The sequence below is a fragment of the Propithecus coquereli genome, unplaced genomic scaffold (genome assembly GCF_000956105.1).
Source record: "Propithecus coquereli isolate 6110/MARCELLA unplaced genomic scaffold, Pcoq_1.0 Scaffold627, whole genome shotgun sequence".
Taxonomy (NCBI): domain Eukaryota; kingdom Metazoa; phylum Chordata; class Mammalia; order Primates; family Indriidae; genus Propithecus; species Propithecus coquereli.
Window position 1 is genome coordinate 33,786 of NW_012152252.1, and position 13,964 is coordinate 47,749.

General features: G+C 43.2%; 1 protein-coding gene across 1 annotated transcript in view; it reads left to right on the plus strand.

Moving 5' to 3' along the window:
- Positions 1 to 2,073: 2,073 nt before the first annotated feature.
- WASF3 (WAS protein family, member 3) overlaps positions 2,074 to 13,964 on the plus strand; it is a 130,915-nt gene continuing 119,024 nt past the window's right edge. Inside the window, exon 1 of the mRNA XM_012659648.1 lies at positions 2,074 to 2,103. The gene's annotated coding sequence lies outside the window, so the exon portion shown is untranslated. The remainder of the gene's footprint in view (positions 2,104 to 13,964) is intronic.

The window sequence follows — 13,964 nt, forward strand, 5'->3', positions numbered from 1 at the left end:
CAATGGCTAAAAGGAGCCTGAAACACAATGATACTGTGGAGTTGCAAAAGCTCTGGAGCTGTCTCTAGACTTCTTGTTTTGTGATAAGAAGTGCCCCATTTGATAAGCACTTTAGTCAAGATTCTGTTACAGGTAACCAACTCACTCCCTGATTCAGCAACATTTTTCAAGCACTTATTAAGGGCGAGGCACCATTAGTGGTGGATATTAGCCCCCTAACATGACTACTCCGAGCAATTTTTATTTACAGGACTAGTTCAAAGAAGTACTATATTTGATATGATTTTTTATTATGGACACAGTATCAAGGGTAGAGTTACATTTACTACATGTTCCACACTGGATGGGCATTATGAGGACAGGAAAGAGGAGTATTAAATCAGGATTTTACCGTCATGGAAACGATGATCTAATTAGAGAGATAAAATTGACCCATATGAAACAAACCTGAACACTTCAGGACAGTGCAATTAAGGGCTAATAGTGGGTCCAAACTAATGTAGCAGCAGTTCATACAAGGCAGGGGTCTCTGAAGAGGGAGCAGCTGAGGAAATATGGTTAGCAACCTTGCAAACACATCCTGGGTATCTATACCTTCGTATTTTTGAGTTCTAAATTAATGGTCTAAATATAGACCCGGAACTATTCTCCTGGGTAAGTGAAGATGAAATGAAAGAAAGTCATTTTAATTTGAATATCAATTTAGCATTGAACTCAGCAGAAGTTTATCACTCTGGTCTCCATACTTCAAATACTGGGACATTGGAATCATTCACTAAAATTCTGTTTACCTTATTAATTACCAGAATATTTTATGTTGGCATGATAAGGAAACTGAAATATATGTCATCTTAAAATAGACCCTATAAAATTCTTCTTTCGAAAGTAATGTAGGTTAATAGATTAGGCGTCTTATGAAGAGGGATGCATGATTTTTCTACTGCATTTCTGCAAACTTCGGTAAAATTATCAACTGCTATTCATTTTCCCAGCGTTTTGTTGCTGTTACTATCTGGAACAAGATGTTGATCATTATCACACATTTGTAAAGACAAGAGCAAAACAACTTGAAATAGTTTTTCTTGGACACTTTATTGGGAATTGAATTTTTTTCCTAAAACTTTTTCAATTTAGTTATCTTATTTGTAAATCAAAAAGAAGAAAGGCATACAAGTAAATAAAGATAACATTTCTATTCGATGTTTTTAAACCCCTAGAGACACCTAGGAGGACATACTTGGCTTTTCTGTCTTCTAGTCCTTTCCTCTTCCCTTTTTTCTTGAGTTTGTTTATGTCTCAGTCATTTAGCAGTAACAGCCTAGTTCCACTGTGTTAGGGCTTAGGTTGGTAGTTTTAGGGATATGTTTAATAGATACTGTAGATTTTTTCACATCTGGGGTGGAAAGAGCTTGGATAGGGTAAATAAAAAGGGAAAAAGAATCTGTGGAAAGAGAAGATGGGAAGATTTTAATGGCAGAATGTTAACGGATTTGACCAGGGCATAAAACCAACGGAACCCGGAGGCTTCAGGGTTGCCTGAAGCCTCAGCCCTGCAGGACGTTTGACATCTTACAGGTAGATAGACCTCTGTTTCCAGGAGCCCCCAAACCAGGTAAGATTGGAGTACAGGTGGAAACCCAAAGGGACTGCTGTGGGTACCTAGCAACCAGAGGGGATCCAAGGGCCCCCTGGCCCGAAGCATCCCACATCTGGGCGCTGGAAGAGACTCTGGCGGCCGGAGCCTCACCCGGAGCCGGGGGCGGAGGACGAAGGGTGAGAGCCTCCTCCTCCGCAATCCCCCGCCCCTCGGCGCCGGCGCTCGGCGCTCCTGCGGCTCCCCATTGGTCGAGGCGCTCGCCAATCCTGGTGAAGCGGCCCCGTGAGCGGACCCTGGTTGGTGGAGCCGGCGCTGGGCCCCCCTCCTACTCTGGCCGGGCCCCCCGCCGGGAGGGGGCGTGGCCGCGGCCGTGGCCGGGCCGGAGGCGGCGTCGCTCGCGCCGCTGCGTGCGGTGTGGTGCGGGCGGGAGCGCCGGGCGGCCCCGGCGCGGCGGGACCATGGAGGTCGGAGCGCAGCCCCGGCGCCGGCGGCGGTACCGCGGACCGGTGAGTGCGGGCTGCGGCCGGCCCGGCGCTCCAGTCTGGGCTGCCCTTCCCGCCTCGGCTCCGGCCGGGCGGCTGCCGGGGGAGGGGCGGGCACGGGGCCGGGTCCCCGGCGGCCCCGCGGCCAAGCGAAGTTGCTGCATCGCGCCGCGCGCTCCGGCCGGGCGGCGGGGCCCACTGCGGGCCTCGGCGCCGCCCCGCAGCCCCGTTGCATCCTCCGTCCGGCGCCCGCGCCGCCCGAGGCTTCCCGCCGTCGCTCGCGGCCGGCGGCCATTCGCTCCCGCCCCGCGCCCGACCCTCCAGCCCCTCGCCGGCCGGGACGCGCTCCGAGGACGCGGGGCAGCAGCCCGCCCGCCTGGCCGCAAGTGGCGCCCGGGCCTCTGCTCGCGCCCCACGCGCGACGCCCCGGGCCGCCCCGCGTCCGGGACCTTCGCGTCGCTCCAGATCGCCGTGCCTCGCCCGCGTCTGCTCCAGCCCCCGCGTGCCCCCGCCCGGGTCCGGCCTCTCCTCCCCGGCGGCGCCCTCCCGGTGCCGCGTGCGTGGCGGTGCGGGCGCCGCTCCCCGAGGCGGCGGGGCCGCGTGGCTCCCGGCCTTGGTCGGGCTCGGCTCTCCGAGAGCCGGGAAGGAGGTCGGTCAGCCCCGGGGCCGCTCCGCCGGGATCCTCCGGGAGACTCTGCGCGGCGGGGCCGGCGCCTGACCCTCGCGCCGCGCTCAGCGGGGGCAGAATCTTCCCTCCCACTGTGCTGCTTCACGGGCAATGGCGATTTCTTCGTGGTGTGGCCTCGCTGAATGGGATAGTTCCCCGGTGGAAAGCAGAGTTCTTAATTATTAAGAAACTGTGCCCTGGGCTTAGGGATGAATGGGAGCATCTCATTTTCCTGGGTGCTGTTGGGTGGAATAGGAATTCTTTCTCATTTTGGGATTCGTTTTTAAATTGGTTTACTTTCAGCCATAATTTTGGATTTTCAAAAGCTGAAAGGCCACTTTTTGCTTTGCAGCTCTTCAAAACAAATGCGTAATAGAGCATGACATTCAGAATCCACATTTTATCAGGAGAGAGGCTAGCTATTTGAAATATTTTGTATCACAAACATTTGGTTTGTCTAAAACTGTTAAAATGCCTTGACTCTGTCAAAACTAAGTTCAAAGTGTTATAATTGACTTATCTTTCTGTTGCCTCTAGGGCAAATTCTATTGAACGTTGGTTGCTTCTTTTTAGGTAGGCTTTACCCAGCTTTCCTTTTCTAGAAGTTTAACAATGCAGTGATTCTTCAAAGCTAGTTCTTTTATCTACTTGAGAGGTTAAACAAAAGAAAGCTGGGTTTGACCTTTCCCAAAGGCAGTTCTCATTGTGTCCTCTTCAGCTCCCTTCTCCCAGGGTTCTAATAACTTCAATGTAGTTCTCATTTTTTTTCATTTTGAATGACTTTCGATTTTCTTAATTGATATTTAGAAAACCTGTGTCGTTTCAGATGTTTTTAAAGGTTGGGAAGTTTGGTTGACTTTATATATTTACCTTCCAATTTGTGGTTGTTCTAGAACTATCTTTGTATAAAAATTGTTCTTGCACTTCTATTTGCTGTTATGAACTTGCTTAATGGTGTTCTTTTATCTGTTTGCTTAAAATTTACAACCTAATGCTCAATGACGTGCTACGCTGTCTTACACAATTCTGATGATAAAGACGGAACACGCTTTGCCGCATGGTCATGCCAACATTGTAGCCTGTCTGTTGTCAGTGCGTCTTCATCCTACTTTACAGTTCCCATAGAAACCTGCATGTTGCAAGTAACCTTTTGGTTATTGGCATATTTTGATTAAAATAATTGCATATTGTAAGTATTAAAAGAATTATCCTACTGGCGGTCTAGTACTAGTGGTCATCTTTAGAGCTCCAAGAACTTTCTTTGAAGAATACTCACAGAATGTTTTTTACTTGGGAGGGGCTCTGCATTGCTGTACAGACCTTAAATTACTCCACTTCTCAGTCCTTTTTCTTTAGTGCCCTGTTTGCTTCTTTAAAGTCAGGCTTTTTTTGGCTTTACTCTTGGGCATTTGCAACCAAACGCTGCTGGCAGTCATGCATTCTTCTTTTGGGCTTGTTCTTTGCATTTGACTTAATTTATGCTGGTAATACAGAAATATTTTATGCCAGAAATACAGAAATAATACACATTGTAAAATTAATGTCATTATGGTATAGAGATTTATGAAGTAAAAAGGCTTAGTTTCCTTGTCCCCTCCTTATTGCTGCCCTAATCCTGTTTCTTTCTTCAGAGATAACCACACTGTGGAGTGTATCCTTCCACGTTTTTTTCATTAACCTTTTATATTCAGAAACCATTTAGCGACTGCCTACTAAGAATCCGGCACTATTTTAATCACTGGGGTTGCGAAAATAAGAGACTAGAGCTTTCAAGATGTTCATAATCTACCAGCACAAGCAATTACAGTGCAGTGTGGTAAGCACTGTGATAGAGTCAGTAATCAGTGAGGGACGCGGGAGCCTTATAAGCACCACCTAATCCATTCATTCATTCAGTAAACTTTAGAGTTTATAATTTGTGCTGGGGATACAGAGATAAGCAGGGCAGATACCTCTCTCAGTCCCAGATGAGCTTGCTGTTCAGTTCGGGTTCAATGCAATGTATGGTAGGGGATCTGAAAGTGTCCAGCTCAGAGGAGGACCACAAACCCAAGCTTAGGGGCTACTCAGAGATCAAGAAAAGCTTCCCAGAGGAAGTAGCGTGAGAAGGAACTGGTCGAAGTCTAGGCTGAGGAGAGAGTGTGCAAGGAGATGGTTAGGGAGGTGGTGCATTGGAGTAACTGAAAACAAAAGTTCAGTGCAGCCGCGTGGTAAGAGTGCAAGGGCAGGGAAGTGGCTAGAGGCGAGGCAGGAGAAGTAACTAGGGGCCACGACATGTGGGCCTTCCGATTCCTGTTGTGTGGCCTTTGGACTCCTGTGGGCAATAGGATATGATTGAAAAATTCTGAGCAAAAGAGGGACATCGTTGGATTTGTACTTTGGAGAATGGATTAAAAAGGGGGAAGGCTGGAAGGAGGGAAGCTTGAGGAGGTGGAACCGCAGGGACTTGGTGGTTGGGGGTGCACATGTGCGCGCGCGTGTGTGTGTGTGTGTGTGTGTGTGTGTTTGAGAGAGCGCGTGAGTGAATGTGATGCGAGTTGGGCGAGGGAGGTGTTTAGGTCAGTATCCAGTTCTGGCTGGGTGGTTGGGTAATGGTGCCATCCTTAGCGGGCAGCAGCATCTTTTTTGGGGAAAAGATGTTGGCTATGCTTGGCTGGGTGGTTTTAAGTGCCTGTGGGACATAATGTTCAGTTGGCTACGTTAGGGATCTGGATGTCAGAAGATATCTGGACTAGAGATACAAATTGGAGTGTTCTTAGCTGTCCCAAACAGTTTGAGGGTTCCCAAACTGTCAGCCAAGGTGCCACGGCAGACTCACAGGGAGCCTGGGGGGGGGCGTTTTAAATTGCTGAGGAAAACGCAGCAATACTTCATATCTGTCTAACCCTGTGGAAACTTCTAGCTCAGGTAGTTAAGAGTTTCTAGACTAGATTGCACGCCATTCCTTTCCGTGACCTCGTCTTTGTAAAGAGGGGTTTGCTGTACCATGCGGGTGTCAGTGTGGAATAGGAAATGAAAGAGGCAGTGTCCAGTCTGACTTCAGCTTTTGGGAGAAATGCAGCACTCAACACGTGCAGACTTACCACTAGTAAGTACTCGTGGTTATTTCAGAATGAAATAAAAATACTATTTTTCTCTCAAATGAAGTATACTTTTCTCAAATGGGTGCTAAGGTGTTAGGATGTAAATACTTAAGTTGCTATGCAGTTGTTGGCGAAAGAGCCAGCTAGATAATGGTTTAAAAGTTTCCACTGGAGTTAGCCCTGGGATATGATTAGTGATTGTGGCGAAAGGAGTCTCGGGAGCCTTGTTGCTGTGGATTCCGGAGTGAAGGGTGATGAGTAGGGGAGCCGGTCAGTTCTTTCCAAAACTGATTATGAAGAGGAGAGCATTGCATTGACTAGAGAGGGGCATTGGTGCAGGGAATTTCTTTTTTCAAAGCAGTGACTTTATTTTTTCTTATTAAAAACTTTTTTTTCAAAGGACATTTTTTGTCTTCTTTTCTCAAGACATGCTAGGAAAAGCATGGCCTCGTTGGTCTTTCTCATGGTGGGTTCTTCTCAGCCTGGCCTTGCCTTTTCCTAAGTGCTCCTGGCCCTTGGGGTCATAATATCTTTGTGACTGACCATCCCCCCTGCTGTCCTGTTCTTCTAATCGAATATTTTCTCCTGTCGGTGCTTTCTCTGGTACTGAGCTCATTGCCAGTTTCATTTGTTTTATGTCGGAGCCTGTCCCCCATCTTAATAGATAGCCTTAGATGAGAATAATTTTTCCATACTCAGATTTCACTCTTAATCTTTGCAGTCAACCCTATTCTGTTTCTTTTTTTTTTTTTTTCCTGGACCTGTGCCTATGCTCTTGGAGGTTAGCTCTTTTCTTCTTCTGTTGATTCTTTTTTTTTTTAATTTTAAACATTTCAAACATCCCAGGGTATTTTCTCATCTTTCACATCTTCTGGAGGTTCTAGACCTTGGCTCTGAGCTCAGCAATTAGGATGATTTCTCAACTTTTTGAAATTTCTCTGGGGCCTGTTCTTAGGGTGCCCTCTGACCTTCTGGAGCAGTGGTCTTGAAATTGACCTAAAGTTATCTTCCGTTGTATTATATGTTATTGAAAATTTAGTATTTTGTTTTTTTTCTTTTAGGTGTTTCTTTTCAGTTGGTCCACTAATGTTTGCATGCCTGCATGCAGTGTCTCAGACACTATTCTAGTTACAGGTGATAAGAGTGTTTAATGCAACCAAGCTCCTGCCCTCAGAAAGCTTATATTCTACTGGGGTAAAAACAAAGGGTAGGTCATCTTGCTAACTAGTTTACAGACTCTTTTTGGCAGGAACCAGATAGCAGGGTGCCTTGTACATCATCAGTGCTTAGTGTGTGTGTTCTAGCTTGTCAGATAAACTCAAGCATTGTAGTCACGTAAAGACCTTCATGTAGGTATTTTTTTTTTTTTTTTTAAATGTGAGGTCTCGCTATGTTGCCCAGGCTGGACTTGAATCCTGGGCTCAAACTTGAAATCCTCCCGCCTCAGCCTCCCAAGTAGCTGGGACTAAAGGCACGCACCACCACTCCTGGCTTTCATTTAGGTCTTGACCTTAGTTCACTATGGTAATGCTCTGTCTTCTCCCGCTGGCTTGTCCTCTCACAGCCTTCATGATCTTTGGTCTTTGTATACTTCTGTTTTCCAGCAGTTGAAAGCTGTATTGGATTTTTAGAAGTTGCTCCAGTACGTGCTGAAGATTTTATTACCATGCTGCGGCAGTTCCATTTTAGTTCTCATAGCATCCTCTTGTTGAGAGCTGTTATCCATTTTGTGCACATGAACAGCTCAGTGAAATTATGTTGCAGTATGAAAGTATGGGTGTGATTGACTGCAAACTAGAATCAGTGTGGCTATATTTTATCAGCTAAATGGATGAAATGGTGCATTCTTCGCACATAGTAGATACTCAACAAGCATTTTTACATTGACTGAAAATGTCATGTATTTTGATTCACAATGATATAAAAAGCAGGACATTATCACTACTGTGTAATTTACAAAATTTGGTCTGAGTCATTTTGTTCTACTGATAATCACGCTTATTTTCCAGCCCCTCAAAATATGTACATGACAAGGCCGTTTTTGTTTTTTGACTGTTTTGTTATGTAGTTCTGTGTTAGGATGTTCCTTAGGCAGGTTTCAGCTCTGAATTGGCTTTGCAACTCTTTGCTGGGCTGTGTTCTATCCTAAGTTTAGAACTAATGTTTATGGAGGGCTCGTGGGTTTAAATTGTTTTCTGTGGTGCATGGGGGAAGCTCTAGTTCACACTGAGGGATGACATTAACCAGAAAGGCAATAGCGAGCACAACTTGTGCTTATGTTTGCGTCATCTGACTTTCCATTTCATCAAAAGTAAGATCTTAATTTTGAGGGGAAGATTGTAATTTTCCAATGTAGGATACATGTCCATTTTTAATATAAATAGAAAAATGCATTTTTAAAAAATAACCAACTCAGTAGAATTTAAAACATATCTTTGTTCTGGGTTTTCCATAGTATTTGGCTCCATTTTTGCACATCTTTTAGAGTTAATTATCATGATTTTTGATCTAAAGACCAGAAATACACAGAAACCCCCCAACTCCCCAGTCACCTGTCTTCAGATGTTAATTACACACTGCAAACAACATTGTTTCCCAAGGCTTCACTAAAATGTGAATTGTTCTTTGAGATATCCCAGTGAGGAAGATTATTAAAATGTTACTCTTTTTCAAAAGTTGGCACTGCAATTTAGAATGGTTACAAGGTTTATCAATGATAATGAAGTTCATACCTGAGATGTAATTAAAATTTTCATAGCTTCTCTGCTGTTTGTCTGTTGCGTTGCATGGGCTTAATTAAAAACTTGTTCCATTTCTGACATGTCCAGTTCCCTCCATACCCCTCCTGAAAAAAATTTATGGAAACTTGTGCAAAACTTCAGAACACCATTTGAAGGAATTGTATAGGAATTAGGCACCGAAAGGTTTAGAACAGCTATTAATACTTTACGTTAAGTTATGTTTACGGTTACTTTTTCTTGCCAGACAGGAATTTAGAAGTTTGTGGTTTCATTTCTTAGGCGATTTGGTTTCTAATGATTGCCAAATTTCATTTGAGCCAAAATATCTTGCCCTGCATTTTAATATTTACTCAACATTCTTTCTCTTTTTGGATACTGTTGTAACTCATTTCAACTTGTACATAAATGAAAGTTACAAATAGATTTTTGTTTAAATGGAATATATACTTTATCCAGATTTTTGTTGTCTGAGATATGATTTTATTGAATATAAACAGTGAAGGCTTATCTCACTTGTCCTCCATTAGATAAAGATCTAAATTAGCTTATAGTAAATACTCATAATAATAAAGCTAAGTATGGAGAATCAGAAGTATATGAGGACCAGAAATGAAAACAACAAAATCTACATTGTTTTTTTTTCTCATGGCCTGGACAATAGTTTGACAAAACCTGTACTTTCAGTAAGGTTCCAGTCTGTGTGGTCAGTGTTTTAGACGTGAGCGCTGACTGCTTCGATAACTGCAAGATTTCAGTGACTCAGCACAAGGAACGTCTGTCTCTCGCCCGTGTGGAAGCTTACGTCAGGGTGCTTGTGGGGTGGCCTTCCACATGGCTGTCCAGGCAGTGAGCCTTCTTCCACCTTGTGAGTCAGCCTCCCATAGGAATTGGAAACCCGCTCAGCTCAGCTGGTGGGTGGGGAACAAGGGCAGAGTCCTGTGGGAGGTTTTTATGGGACAGCACACATTACTTTACATCACACTAGCTCAGATTTGTCCTTGCTTAGCTTAGCTAGAAAACATAACATAGCTGTGAACCTCGGGAGAGTAGGACATGGGTATAAGTGGCATAACTGGTCTCTGCCCCAGACTGGGAACTTGGCTGAGTGTCCTGGTGGCCACAGTGAAAAGGGAACCATCCTCAGCTCCATGCTGTAGTTCCCACCATCCATGAAGAACATACTAGTTTCCTTTTCTTAATATGTCCCCTGATTTCACACCTGGGGCTTTGTATTGGTTACATTGAAAGGTGTGGTAGGTGTTGTGCTCAGTGGCATTTTTATAGCACATAGAACAGTGGTTCTTCTAAGGCCGATTATCATAATGTCCTTAAATGAAATAAAAATGTAACTTAATTAAAAACAATTCTGTAGAGGGTCAAACTAACATGGTTTATATACTTCCTAGTGGTAAGAATGAACACACTGCGTATCCTTCAAACAGCCATTCAGGAATATAATCGATTTCAAATGGATTTTTTGTTGAAAAATGTATAGAAGATAATTTCAAGTTATTGTTTCTGATGAACTTGCAGTTGCCAGTATTTTATGTTGTCAGTTAAAGATAGCTTTAGAGACCAAGAGAGAAATGGTTGATTAATTCAAAGTCAGTATCCTGCATGCCAAGCTTGTACTACACCAGGGGTTGGTAAACTACAGCCTGTGGGCCACATCTGGCCCTTTGCCTGGTTTTGTAAAGAACATTGTATTGGAACACTGTCATGCCCATTCCTTTATGTATTGTCTGTGGCTGCTTTAGTGCTGCAGGGCAGAGCTGAGCTGGAGTAAGTAGTGGCAACAGAGACTGTCTAACCCACAGAGTATGAAATATTTGCTGTTTGGCCTTTTACAGCAAAAATTCCTGACTCCTATTGTGGAGAACACATTTTCTGCCTTTTCTCATGGGGCTCATAGCATAGTAGGGGAGAAAGATAATAAACAAACAACATGTAAATATGTGTAGTAGCAATAGCTATAAAGAAAACAAAGTGAGTGAGGAGAGAGAGTATCAGACACTGCCATTTTTGATAGGGTGGTCAGGGTGTCACTCCGAGGTGACATTTGAGCAGAGATGTGAATGAAGGTAAAGGAGTGAGCCACCCACGCAAATATTTTGGGGAAAAGCCTCCTGGGGGGAGGAGCCGCAGGTGCACCCTTGAGGTGCTTGAGGAGCAGCAGGGAGGGCAGTGTGCATGAGGGGTGCATGGTGACAGCAATAGCAAGGGACTGGGTTGTGTAGGGCCACGTAGACTGGGTGCACTTTGCATTTTGGATCTGAGGTGAAAATCCAGTGCAAGGTTTTGAGCAGGGAAGTGATATTTTCCTTTGACTGTAAAAGGGTCGAATGCTGTGTGGAGGACAGATTGTAGGAGCGAGCTTCAGAGGAGAGTGTCTGTGTCCTAGGCATTCCCAGGAGCTGTAGCTATCGGATGAATCAGATGGATCCTGTCCTTGAGGGGCTGATAGTGTAGTAGCAGAGAGAAGGGATCACCGCAAGCACTGCTGTTGGTGGAGAAGCAGAAGGCGCCCTGGGATGGCCTGGAAGGGGTGCCTGGTCCCAGCTGGGAGGTGGTGCCTGACTGAGAACTTGGAGGGCGCTAATCAAGACTCTGACTCTATACCTGAGCTCCCAGATTCTCAGAAGGACTGCTTGCATGGAAGAATTTTCAAGTGTCAGACATGTGGACAGGTACTCAGCCAGATCCTCAGATGCTCCTAGAGCAGAGTTGGTTGTGACTTTTGGGTCACGTGCTGGTGCCAGCGAGTGTGGTCTGGAACCTTGTGGGAGAATGATTCTGAGGCTGCATCCGGGCTCAGTGGGGTACGACGCCACAGCGCTGAAGGGCAGGGTGAGATTTGCAGCCTTTGCCAGAGAGCAGGGCAGAGGTAATTTTAGTTTGAAAAGATTAGTACCATGGGCTGTAGAAAGTCTCAGTAAATTGTCTGGAATGTGTTGCAGAGCATTGCTACTTTCCCTGTGTGCCTGGCAGCGTGAGTTAGTTGCAAAATGTACGTCTGCGTAATTAAACAAATTGGTCTTCCTGTCCGGAATTATTAGATATGAGCCAATTAAACATTGGATGATGTCTGTAAAAATGATTTAATTTTTGAGATAGGTGATATTAAGCCATTTGGATAATAATTAGCTGAAAAAATACTGTCATATAGAGAGGATATTGGCCTTTCAGTTCTCTGTAAAAGGGTGTCCAGGTCATCCAGAAAGAGTATTAGTGATCATAATATAGGTTTAAAAAGAAGTAGGCAGAGGAAATAAAGTCACAATCAGAGGGAAGTGTTTTTTTCAACACACTCTGCAACTGATAGAACAAAGGACAGAAGATTGGAACAACAAAATTGATAAACTTGCCCTCATATTTGTAAACGTTGTACTTAACAGCTACAGAATACACATCTTTGCAAGTACACTAGACGTTCACCCAAGCTGTTAGCTTGTTGGGGCAAAAGCAAGTTTCAGTACAGTTTAGAGGATTGAAATCAAACAGAAGTGTTTTCTAAATTAAACTAAAATCAATAGCAAAAGGTAACTAGAAAAATCTTTTCTAAATAACCTACGATCAAAGCAGATATTACAATGAGAATTAGAAAATTTTAGAAAATAGTTTGATTAGCCTTTATATAAAAATACTGTATATCAAAGTTTATGGGGTGCAGCTAAAGTCATACTCAGAGGAAAGTTTATAGCATATGCTATATATTAGGAAAGAAGAAAGCCTGAAAAATACTTAGCGATCTGAGCATTTATTTCAAGAAGTTAGAAAAGAATAGCAAACTAAACCCAGAAGAAGTAGGTAGACATTAAAAAAGAAGAAATTGGTAAAATAGAAAACAGATATATAGTAGAGAACATCTACAATGGTAGTTCTTTTGAAAAGACTGATGACATCAGTAAATTTGGTGAGATTAATCAATTAAAAAAAACCAGAAGGCACAAATAACCAATATGAGCAATGAAAAAAGGGAGTATCTCAAAAGATCCTAAAGGTTTTTCACAAGATGTTATGAACATTTATGCTAGTAAATTTTAACTTTAGGTTAAATGGAGAAATTCTTCCCTTCAGTGTGGTTTTGTTATTCATTTAAATTGCACCTAGATCATTTGCGTTAGGGTCCCTTCCCCATCTTGTCGATTTCATTTTCTTTATAACATGTGAGTATTTTTAACATGCTTCCAAGAGTACAAACTGTACAAAAAGTTACAGTTTCAGAGAAGTATCACTCATCCCTGTGACCCTGCCCTTCCTCCCCTTTATAGAAAACCAAGCTCACTGTTCTCTGATTTCTTTTGTGAAGATAAGAAAATATATCCATGTTTTATTTCCCTTTCTCTCAAAACCAGAAAGTAGCATACTGCGTATGTTCTGTTGTACTTTGCTGTTTTTTCACTAAAAAATATACCCTAGAAATTACTCTGTATCAGTTCCTAGAGCCTTTCTTCATTTCTTAATTAATTTTACCCAGGTTACATAGTACTGTCCACATAGTGTGAATATAATGTAGTTGATCACCTGGTCTTCTATGCTTGGACATTTAGGTAGTTGCCAATATTTCACAATTACAGTACAAATAGTGTTGCTATGAGCAACCTTGTGCATATGTATTTTTGTGTTGCAGGAGGTTTAACTTGAGGCTAATGTCCTCAGGGTTGGATTTCTGGGTTGAAGGATAAATGCTTATGTAATTTTGTTAAATACTGCCAAATTCTGCTCCATAGAGATGGTACCATTTTTGTATTTGCTATGAGCAGTGAGTGCCTATTTCTTTATAGCCTTGGCAATTAGAGTAGATTGTCAAACTTTTGAATTTTTACCAAGCTAATGGTTGAAAAATTTTGGTGTAGTTTAATTGTGTTTTCCTCGTTATGGCTAAAGTTGAAGATCCTTTCTAACGTTTAAGGGAAATTTTTATATTTTTTTGAGAGTTGTCTATTGCCCATTTTTTTCTATAGGAATTTTTTTCTTTTCCCATTCAGTTTTTACAAGTTCTTTTTATGGACTGGGTGCGGTGGCTCACACCTATGATCCCAGCACTTTGGGATGCTGAGGCAGGAGTTGGAGGCCAGGAGTTGGAGGACCAGCCTGTGCAACACAACAAGAATGTCTCTACAAAAATGAAAAAGTTAACTGGGAACCCCTAACTTCTCTGGGACTTCTGAGTAATAAACTTCTTTTGTTTCATGCATTTTGCCTTCACTTCCTTGTTGTGTCTTGCTTGACACAACATACAATAGTGTTGTTCTCAATGTTATTTAACATCTTTAACAAACCGTAACAATCATGAATGGGCATTGCATTTTGTGTAGTGCATTTTCTGCATCTATTGAGATGATCATGTAATTTTTGTCTTTTATTGATATTATATATAGCATGTTGATTTTT